This window comes from Glossina fuscipes, unplaced genomic scaffold, assembly GCF_014805625.2.
Source record: "Glossina fuscipes isolate IAEA_lab_2018 unplaced genomic scaffold, Yale_Gfus_2 1, whole genome shotgun sequence".
Lineage (NCBI taxonomy): Eukaryota > Metazoa > Arthropoda > Insecta > Diptera > Glossinidae > Glossina > Glossina fuscipes.
The window spans coordinates 8,814,525-8,823,047 of record NW_023998415.1 but is presented as its reverse complement, the minus strand read 5'-3'; positions in this window follow the sequence as shown (position 1 = coordinate 8,823,047).

The following is an 8,523-nucleotide window of genomic DNA, read 5'->3' as shown; positions in this document are numbered from 1 at the left end:
TAACGGATTCTCACTTCAGCTTCGAAAGTTTTTGCAAATTCGAAGCTGATATCTTAATTCTTGCGATCGAAAGAATGTTTTACAGACAATTATACAAAAGCTGTAGCCTGGCATGTTTCCATTGACTGCGGGTCAGTTTGGCGCAGTGTAACGATGATGGTCGAGTGTATAACGCCGTACTAATCACAACTAATGATAAAAATTGATGATTTATTCGTTATCTTCTCTTCCGAAACAATGTTTTGCGTTCCCCTACTGAATACATTAGGTGCCTGCATGTATGTCGATCATTGAGAAAATTTGGCACAATGTATGTTAATCAAACTATTTGCGTCATATTCTACAACTTTATCCCATTTTCTTTAAAAACGTCGATACCGTGTCGAAAGAACGATATTAGATTGGCAGCGGTCCGAATATCCCTCCAATTTTCTCGTTTCTCTAACATTTCGAAACCGCATGCCAGCTAAACCATGCTGCATCGATGTGAACAAGTGATAATCAGAAGGCGATATGTCTGCTTAGTACGCTGGGTGTGGCGAACTTCCTATTCGAGTTGCAAGAGCGTTGTCATGCAAGAGGATGGCGTTGCCTTTGCTAGCCGCTATTGCTGGTCTTTTTTACAATAATACATCGTTCAGTTTATTCAACTGACATCGGATTTGGCAGCTGGTAATACACTACACTTAGCTGATCCCAGCATATGGATAGCTGCCTGCCATAACCCATAACTTTTTGGGCTTAGAATTATCGTGGTAGATTCACTTTTCATCGCCAGTCGTAATGCCTCACAAAAAACTCTTCTGTTGGTTGTTCTTGGTTGGCAAGCAATGAAATCACGACGTTGAAATGTTTCGAAATGGCATTTTCAGTCAATTATTCAATTTGGTACATTATTTTCTTCTTCTTCTTCTTTTGGATCTTTTTGTGTAAATGCCTGCAAACAATTGATTCATCAACTGCTCTAAAATCTTCGAAAATTCTTTGAGAGTTTAAGCTGGGCTTTCATTCAACAAGTCCTGCAATTCATTGTCGTCGAGTTTAGTTGATACTCCAGGCCCGATCTTCCTCATTGACATCAAAAACATCACTTTTAAACGGTTGAAATCAATACCGACAATTGGGTTATGATGAAGCAGCATCACCATAAGCTTCTAAAAGTGCTTACAGCCCATCAATGGCGGCAAAGATAATGAATGAATGTCGAGAATGCGATTCTGAATATGCGACACTTATTCACCCAATAATACCAAATGAAAGATTGTTATCTTACGTATGGAAAGGTCAAAATGATCGAGTTTAACCTTTGTGCGCATTGCTGCGTCGTATTATTTTATTATTTTCATCGATAGATTTCGTTGATCAAAATACATGCAAGCTTCTATTACGTGTCAGGAAAATTTATGCCAAGACCTTATCGAAAACAAAGGGGCCTTCCGTGACCTTAGTTCAACAAAAAGAACATTTCCCAAGACGCAGCTTTGTACTCTATATCGAGCTGCAAAACTGTTTTTGTAACTATGCTCGTGGTCAGTATTTATAAGTGAAGAATAAAATTTGAAAATCACATGCTAAGCTAATTTAATTTAAATCCACATCTCGTGAACTTAAGCATGTGACACGCACTTAATAGAGAGTGAATTGACTTATCACTTGGTATTATTTTTAGTACAAATTTTGAGATGACATTTAACAATTTTCACATTATATATATATATATATATATATATGTTTCGAAACCAAAATGGTATCCTTTCAATGTTCTTTTCCAATGTGAATAACATGCAAACGTCATTTTGTTAAATCACTTCTTATACATTCATTCTCTTTGCTTTTGCATGCAACAAAAATTCACATTTGTTTCTTTTTATTTATTTATTTATTTATTTATTTTTTTTTTTTTGCTTCTTTTTATTTATAAAAGCACTTAAGTATAAAAATTTCTTTTGCATATATTTGTCGGAAGAAAAAGATAAATTTTCACACTTTATTTTTTATTCGCTGCTCGTGAGCATTTAAGTGAAATTACAAATACTGTTGACCACTTTACGGGTCGATAACATTGTAAATAATTTTTGTTTTTTATATAAAATAACATCATCGACAACACTAACAAGACAAACATTATGTTAATATTGACTTTAATAATTTTGAAGATCATCGCCACACACCGTCACATTTAAAGTATAAACCAAATGAGTTGAGTTTTGTGTAAAGATTTAGCTCGAGACGAATCTTTGTTGAACTCTTTTATGGTGACGGGAAGATACGAGAAAGACATAGGAAAGTAGTGAACTCAGTCTAGTGGATATGCGCCCAATCAACAGCTATTATGCTTTTACTAAGATTTTAACCAACTTGGTGGCTGCGAATTCTACATATGCAGCTATTATGTTACAAAGTTGGTCCTTATGGTAAACTTCTATATAAAACTAAGATCGAGACAAATAGACGATAACCTCCATTGTTTAAAAATATAGAGCCTATGATGTAAAATAGATTATACGGGGGAGCTGTTAAAACTTAGTTGGAAAGGAATTTCTAAAACAATTAAGAGAGTTTGTTCAGCAATCAAAAAAAGAATAAGAACAAGAAGAGAGACAATATTGCTTTAAAGGCTTCCACAAATAAATTTTAAAAGCAAACTATATAATATATAACAATTAAGGTAAAGCGTATGTCTAAGATACGCTTCAAGGTCTGTATAGCTTTCTTCCTGTTTTTTTTTGTTTTTTTTTTTTTTTTTTTTTTGATCAAGAAATTTTAACAACCCACTGGATTGCGTAAAACGTTGTTTAAATTTATTTTTCTTAACAATGTTTACATACATTTAACAGTGAATTATAATGAGACGTTGTTGTAAATACCGATCGTGATGGTAGTCAATGTTATTGCTTTATTAAAGAAGCAATTGAAATACAGTTGAAAAATGCAAATGTGTTTTCACACCCCTCCAGCGCAGACTTTGTTTTTTAAACTTTAATTTCTTTAGAAAAACTTTCACACACTTTTGAACAATTTTATCTTAGTGCGTTAACAAAAAATGCTTCTGTCCTAAAGAAAATGCAACATTTTGCACATTTTACGATGTTCGCATAAAATACTCCATCCAAAAAGAAAAGAAAAAAAAAAAAAAAACCAAAAAGGCATAAAAGTATATATATATAAAAAAAAAAAAAAAAAAGAATGAAAGAAAAAAAAGTAAATAAAATAAAAAAAGCCAGCAGCGAGGATCGTTCTGTTCTCTTGTTTTTTTTTTTTTTTTTTTTGTATCGTTTGTTATAAAACTTTAAATTAATAAATCTGTCAGTTAAGAACAGCAAGCAATGCAGCAACAAAGTGCTATTTAAACGACTGCAAAACGTTGTTAAAACAAAGACCAAGACATTATAATAAAACTTAAATACGATGCAATTAAATCTACACAGATATTTATATATATATATATATATATATATATATATATATATATATGAATAAGCGAATGCATACTCATATACATCTCGCATAGGCTGGCTTACCTGTCAAATGCATCTCACATGAAAATGATCGAATGATTGTATTTAAGTTTATGACACACCAACATCATTCGCATACACACACACACACACACACACACACACACACACACATACACAAATCCACATGATCTATACACAGACATACTCTCATAGTACAACAATGTATATACGAATGGCGCCAAAAAATTATCAGATAATATGCACATATAGGAATTAGTAGCTCGCGTATGCTTTATGCGGCTGTGTGCGCCGATGTGATAACCCATGATTAAAGCCTACCAACTAACTAACTGACTAACTAACTAACCGCTACCATTGACCTAAAAAAATGATGAAAACGAATTTCACATCTCAAAATATAGAAATTTATTTAATGAAATGCCTCAACGTGTTTATTACTTTTTTGGTTCGTTTTTTTTTTTTTTTTTTTTTTTTTTTCTCTCTCTCTTTTTACAATAAAATTTCCATGTAGAATGTGGTTAGTGTGATTCATAACGTATGATAACAAATTAGATATGAGAATTTGCATAAGATTTCATACATTAAACCTTAGCTAAAATGCGAATGTAAGATTGAACCGAGATATTTATTGAATTCCTATAGAAAAGAAATCAGCGGCAAACAGAAGGACACTATCTGCCTTCAATTAGATATCGTATTCATATTAAAATCGTCAAAAATTCGAATTCTTAGGTAGGATCTCCGCATACCATAAGTAGTAAGAAATTAATATAATTTTCGATCAATATATGAAGTCTGAAGTTTGTAAAACCAATGAATTAGACCTGGATTGCAAGCAACTAACATACATTAGTTTTGGTATACGTCATTATAGAATTACCGTCTGTCTATCAGTTGACGTTGCGCCAGTAGCTATCATACGCTAATGCCAGCAATTTATTTCTTAAACTCCTAAGCGCCTTAAGAAGCAATGTGTAACGTAGTAAGTACTCTACTAGGTATGTCTACAATGGATTTTACCGACTAGTACGCCTCTTGACAATAAAAAGATTCAAGGAAAGAGAACGAACCTTCAAGAAGTATATACCGAAAAAATTAAAAAGAAAATTGATGAGAAAAATCGAGAGCTCTACTGTTCACACTACTTTCAAATGAATTATAATTTTGTTCTACCAATCAGTATTGAGAAAATCAAGATCAATGCATTTGCTTAGCTGCAACATGCTAATGGATAAATGGACAAATTCAAAGAGCCACATTCGAAACGATTAATCCTACGAAAATGTTGGAAATACCTACAGAACGTAATATCAATGATTCATTCATTGATATGAATAACGATGATTAAACGATTAGGTTCAATAATTTATAACAATTATTACAATAATAATAATAATAATAATATAAATAAATTAATTATTTATTTATTCTACTTACACATGAAACTCAACTAAAACAAATTCACAGTCGAGTTCAATTGACTCTAAAAGTAAATCTTATATTAATTAATATTAAAACCTAGTATAAGTATAATAAAACAAATAAGAAGGAAAAAAAAGAAAAAAAGCATGTACACAACTAGCATAGAGCCACACCCACAACCGGTGCAGAACCAAATTGCAAATGAGCTCCTAAGCCGCCGCAAACATGCATAAGTTTGGCAACCGATAATAATTAACAACAATTAATTTTCGACCCATAATGACTTTTTAAGGTTAAAAGTTAGTTCAAGTACGACATAAGTAAATCACGCGTATTAAGCAATGTTGCTTTAATGGACTTTAAAGAGTCCGATAACGAGAATAAGTGATAGTCAAGACGTCATTTAGTTTCTTGCAAACAACTCTGAGTGGGTTAAGCAGCTCATAATTATATTTAGATTGACTAAGCTTAACCAAGGTAAAGTGCCTAGAGAAGCGGTTGGGGACATTAAAGCTTATTTTACCAAGTAATGGAGGCGAATCAATAGCACCATTTATTACTTTGATTACGAAGGAAACGCTAGGAATAAATCTACGTTTCTCGAGAGACGGTAAGGACAACAGAACCAACCTATTTTCATAGGGAGGAAGAGAGGCAATCGGAGCCCAACTCAAATTTCTAAGGGCAAACAGCAAGAATTGCTTTTGAACAGATTCAATTGAATCTACATAGCACCTATATGAACGAGACCACACAACAGAGGCATACTCAAGTATAGGTCCAATCAAAGACATGCACAGCCTTTTCGTAATGTAAGGATCATCAAGCTCTTTTAAAATTCATAGGCTTCTTTCTATACGTAGACTATACATTTCATAATTTCCGATAAAGATTTTATTTAGTTCTCACAATTAAGGGAAAAATTCGAAACTACTTACGTTCGAATGAGTAGCTTAAGCAAACTATGTTAGCTAGGTATTGCAGAAAAAAGTAGAGTAATCGTACGACGGCTAAAGGTAGTCAATATAAAAAGATTTAGGCCAAAGGCTGCAGAATCGCAAAGCGCGAAATGCATATACCATACGCTCGAGTAGGAGCCGCGACAATAATTAAATGAACGCAAAATTTAGATCGTACTGTCAATAGTAGCAAACATATTAATTGCTTTGCGTAAGTAAACGGACCGTTCACACTGTTTAAGCAAATTGTTTGAGAAATTCGTCCCTAACCTGCAAATCATTGAAACTTTCAAGTGCATACAGGTAAATCGACCGGTTATTCTCGAACTAAGTGTCTTTAGTATGGGAAAGTGCAATTTTTATGTTGCACGCATTTTTAGCCTCAGCCATTCGTGTGACGTGAAAAAGTGTTGAAAAAGTTTCTGAAGGATCGCTGAATACAGCAAAAGTTACTTTTCACAAACCAAATATCGAAAGTGCAAGAAACCATGGCGCATGTCACCTGAATATAATATTTTTGGCTCTCCCTTCTATGGAAATCAATTGAGTGTAACGGCGTACGTGAAATTGCGGTAATCATTAAACGCAAATATGCTTGTCATTTAGGCAAATGTATTACAAGTTTATTATATTATAAGAAAGCGACTACCCTCGTATCCGCCTCACAATCGTCATTTTGATTAACATTGATTTCAACCGCTGACTTATTCTCTATTTAAGCGGTTGGTTCATTCGCATTATGATAACCGAAAACACGAGTAATTCTTTTTCAGCGATATGTTACTTTTTCGCATTGTGGGCAAAAGATTCCGTCACCGCACCTTCAGCTTGGCTTCAGAAACAGCGAATTTGTTAAAAAGGCGATCCTAGTCCGGCAAAGAGGTTTTCTTCAGCTCCAGGCTATAATTTTGAATACTTTTGAACAGTGAAAGACTTTTTAAATTCCGCCTTTCGATGCTCGTTCTCGTCGGTGTTTATGCCGACAGTCTCATAAGATCAGTAGTTGCTTTTCGGTGCGGAATTTATATTTTGCCAGAAAAATGGGAAAAAATATGTAACTAACGAGCAACAATATTTTGAATGAACTGTTTTTTACTATCGTTTTGAAGTAAGTGCTTTCAGTCAGTATTTTTTTTTGGTAAGGCCATTTGAATTTTTAATACCAATCGGATCACATGGAGCCTCTAAGGCCCACTTGACCTCTGAACTTGACTATTAAAATTGCATATTGAATTTTAAAAATTTTCTCTTGATATGCTGGTCAAATTTCTGTCAAAACTTGCATTCAGAAGGGGTCGAACGAATGTGACAACGGCAGCTAAGCTAACGTTGAATAGGAGATTGTATTATAAGGTCTGCAATGCCACAATCCGAAAGGTATATATAATATATTCCACTTGCTAATGATTGGAACGGGAATAATAAATTGAATATAAGTTTTACGCTTTAATTGTGGAATATACGTAAGAAAAAGGGTTGAGATTTTTATGACATGACTCAAGTTTTGTATACGATTTTCAAAAGTTTTATTCTTAACGTTCGTTTTAGGTGAGATAATTGGTAGCCCTTACAAATATATAGTCAACTCTGAATAATTATTGCATTGCTTCTCATTCTTTACTAAGGCGTTCGTTTCACATTGTGAATGTCTTGACTACCCCACAAATAGCCAATTATTGTAGCAATTTTGTATTAAATGGCAAAGTTTACATAAGATGTAATAAATTACTTACTTCAATTGTTTTATTTATCGTAAATAAATGTCTTCTAATTCCAACGTAAATTGCTATACGTATCATACCCTATACCAGTTGTTGCACACTGTATATTGAATATGTGAGGACACCCTATATGTACGACACCCAGAAGGCCTTAAGATTGATCCAGCTTGTTTTAATAACGATAAATTCAGATAGTCAAAGCCTGACTGACCATCTGTCCGTCTGATGCCTGCTTATGTATTTTTTTGTGTTCAGGTGGAAATTGTTTAGATATTTTGATGAAATTAGGCAGAGGGAAGTGCGCTGACCGTAGGACAAACACTATCGAAAATTAGTTGGATCGATTCGTTTTCTGACTATTCTCGCGAAAACAAAATCTTCTAAAGAGGTGTAATTGTCAATGTTTCATGGTGAAAATTGGTTTGTAATAGAATTGACAAAGGCGTCAACCTTACCTAATTTGGCCCACTTAGTCCTATTATTGTGAATTCTCCTATGCAAAAAAGGCCTAATTGTTAATGTTTTTTGATGAAAATTTGTTCATGATAATAATTTCAGAAAAAAATTGAGTAGGCCAAATTTAAATCAAAAGGACGTATTTCTTGGTCTCCACTTCATGTAAGACCTTCCACGACAAGTAAGCCCTGTAGAAAAAGGTTCATTTTCTAATGTCTTATGGTGAAAATTGATCTGGGCAAGTGGGAAAAAAAAAATAAATTGAATGGTTAAGGTCCCTTTCGTAGACTCCACCTACCCGTTACCATGAAAAGTAAGTCCTTATATGAGGAGAAAATATAATTTGTAGTTTTTTGTAACGGAAATTGAAAAAATAATTGGGATATAAAACGAATTTGTTAAATTTGGAACACATCCGACGATGTTTTGGACATGATGTTGTTGGGGACATGCGGACTTTCATGAAAAGTATGTCTTTGGGTA